Here is a 3,153-nt window from a genome sequence, read left to right as displayed (position 1 = left end):
AAGAGTTATTATAGTTTTCAGCTCAAGAATTTCCATATTGCTCTTTTCCATAATTTAGATTTTTAAAATTTATATTCTTTATTTAGTGAGACATCCTTCTTGTATTTTATCCTTTACTTATTTAGATACAGTTTTCTTTAGGTCTTTGAATATATGTTAAATAGCCGATTTAAAGTCTATCTAGAAAGTACAACTTCTGGGTTCATCAGGAAAGATCTTATTAACTGACTTTTTTTACTGTGTATAGGCCATACTTTCCTGTGTCTTCACATCTTTTATAATATTCTTTAAAAATTTTATTTTTATTATTTTTATTTTAAAATATTTAATTGACAAAGATTATATATATTTAATATGTACAATGTGATGATTTGATATATATATATACATTGTGTAATGATTATCACTATCAAATTAATTAAGATGGAAATTATGGGACACTTCACAAATTTGTGTGTCATCCTTGCACAGGGGCCATGCTAATCTTCTCTGTATGGTTCCAATATTATAATAGTATAGCTAATATTCACCGCCATTCCTGCTGATGTTGACCCTAGAAATCAATCTTAATTCAAGAATAAAGGAGAAATTATGATATTCTCAAATAATGGAAAACTGAGAGAGCTCATTATTAGCAGAACTACCATAAATGAGTAGCTAAGTAAAGTTCTCTTAACTAAAAGGAAATAATAAGAGAAGTACTTTTGGAACATTGGTAAGAGAAAAAAACAAACAAAACCAAGAAAGAGCAAATATATAGATAAATAAAATGAACATTTCTATTCCTCTTTAGTTTTCTAAATTATGTTTGTGTAATGTGTTTATCATTAGATAAATAATAGATAATAGATAATTTAGTTTTCTAAATTATGTTTGTCTAATGTGTATGTAGAGAAAACTTTTGAGATAATTATATAATGAATGTAAAAGGGTAAATGGATGTAAAGGGAGATGATGTTCCTAAACTTTGTTCACCCTGGTAAAAAATGACACCAGTAGACTCTGATAAGTTTTGTATATATAATGTAATACCTAGAAACTTCATTAAGACTATAAATAGGTATAAACTAAAAAATCCCACTGTATATAAATCAAAATGGAGTTATAAAAGTGTACATTTAATACACAAAAAGATAGGACAAAGAAAGCCAAGAAACAAAAACAGAGGGAGCAAACAGAAGACAAAAAGAAGCAGATTTAAGCCCTAAAATACCAATAATGGCATTAACTATGAAAGGTCTAAATACACCAACTAAAAGACAGCAACTATCAGGGTAAATAAAAATAATGACCTAATGATATATTGTAATAAGAAATTTACTTCAAATATAATCATATTGGTAGATTAAAAGTAAAAGGGATAGAAAAAAGAAATACCATGCAAAGAAACCAAGGGTGGCTATACTGATACAATATGAATTAGATATCATAGCAAAGAAAATTATCAAGGTCATAGAGGGGCATTACATTATGATTAATGAATCAATAAAATGAGAAGAAAGACATGATAATCTTAACTGTGTATATACCAAGCAACAAACCTGAAAATATGTGAAGCAAAAACTGATAGAACTGAAATGGAAAATAGACAAATTCACAATTTTGGTTGGAGATTTCAGCATCTCCCTTTCAACCACAGATCATACAACTAGACAGGAAATCAGCAAGGTCATAAAAGATCTCAGTAGCTTCTATTAAACATTTATAGATCATATCACCCAGAACAACAGAAGATACTTTCTTTTCTAGTATTTATGGAATACATACTAAGATAGACCATACCCTTGACCATAAAGCAAACCCAAAATACTTAAAGTAATTGAGATTATATAAAGTATGTTCTCTGACCATCATCCAATTAAGTAACAATTTAATAGCAGAATTGTAATGGAAAAATCATCAAACTACTTGGAAACTAAGTAACACAATTCAAAATTGGCCTGAAATCCTGTCAGTTGCAACATGGATGAAACTGGCGGACACAAGGTTAAGTAAAATAAGAAAGACACGTATCGAATTTTCCATTCATATGTAGGAGTAAAAAATTTGATTTCATGGAGATAGACAGTAAAATGATACTTATTAGAGGCTCAGAAGGATAGTGAGGAGGGGAGTTAAAGAAGGGTTGGTTAACGGGTACAAAAATACAGTTAAATAGAAGGAAAAATATCTAGTGTTTGGTAAAACAATAGGATGACTATAGTTAACAATAATTTATTATATATTTCAAAATAAGTAGAAGAGTGAAATGGATATCCCAATCACCCTGATTTAATCATTACATATTATATGCTTATATCACAATTTACATGTACCCCATAAATATGTACAAGTATTATATATCCATAAAAATTAAAAATTATTTTTTAAAAATTTATGGATCAAAGAGAAAGTCTCAAGGAGGAGACTTGAGTCTCAAGTCTCAAGTATTAAAGAAATACATTGAACTAAATGAAAATGAACACACAATACATCAAAATTTACGAGCCACAGATGAAGTACTACTCGATGGGAAATTTATACCATCAAATGTTTACATAAGAAAAGAAATTAAGTTCCAAATCAATATACTAAGCATCAACCTTGAGAAAGTAGAAAAACCAAAAACAAAATAAACCAAAAGCAAGCAGAAAGAAGAAAGTAATAAAGACAAGAACAGATATCAAATAAATAAAAAATACTGAAGTAATGGACAACATTAAAGAACCAAGAGCTGATTCTTGGAAAAGACAGGTAAAATTGACAATTCTTTAGGAATATTAAGAAGAAAAACAAAAAAGAAGAGCAAAGACACAAATTATCAATGCCAAGAATGAAACAGAGTATGTCATAACAGATCCCACAGACTTTGAATGAATAACTTGACATCTGTAAATTTGACAATGTAGGTGAATTGGACCAATTTTTCAAAAAGTGTAAATTACCACAACTCACTCAACAATTTGAATAGTTCTATGACTACTGAGGAAATTGAATTTCTAATTTAACATCTTCCAGAAAAGGAATTTCCAGGCCCAGATTTAGTTTCACTGGAAACGTCTACAAAACTTTAAAGAAGAATTAATACATATTCTACACAATATTATTGAGGAAGCACAAGAGGAGGAAACATTTCCCAACACAGTTTATGAAGCCAAAATTAGCCTGATACCA

The 3,153-nt window shown here is 28.9% G+C and overlaps 1 non-coding gene across 1 annotated transcript; it reads right to left on the bottom strand.

Annotated features, from left to right (window-relative positions):
- Positions 1 to 426: 426 nt before the first annotated feature.
- LOC142870279 (U6 spliceosomal RNA) lies at positions 427 to 528 on the bottom strand. Its single transcript, XR_012918710.1, has one exon. It is a non-coding gene; the product is annotated as a U6 spliceosomal RNA (small nuclear RNA).
- Between the last annotated feature and the right edge of the window lie 2,625 nt (positions 529 to 3,153).

This window comes from Microcebus murinus, chromosome 3 (genome assembly GCF_040939455.1).
Source record: "Microcebus murinus isolate Inina chromosome 3, M.murinus_Inina_mat1.0, whole genome shotgun sequence".
Taxonomy (NCBI): domain Eukaryota; kingdom Metazoa; phylum Chordata; class Mammalia; order Primates; family Cheirogaleidae; genus Microcebus; species Microcebus murinus.
The sequence above is the reverse complement of the archived record's forward strand: the minus strand, read 5'-3'. Positions and strand labels throughout refer to the sequence as shown.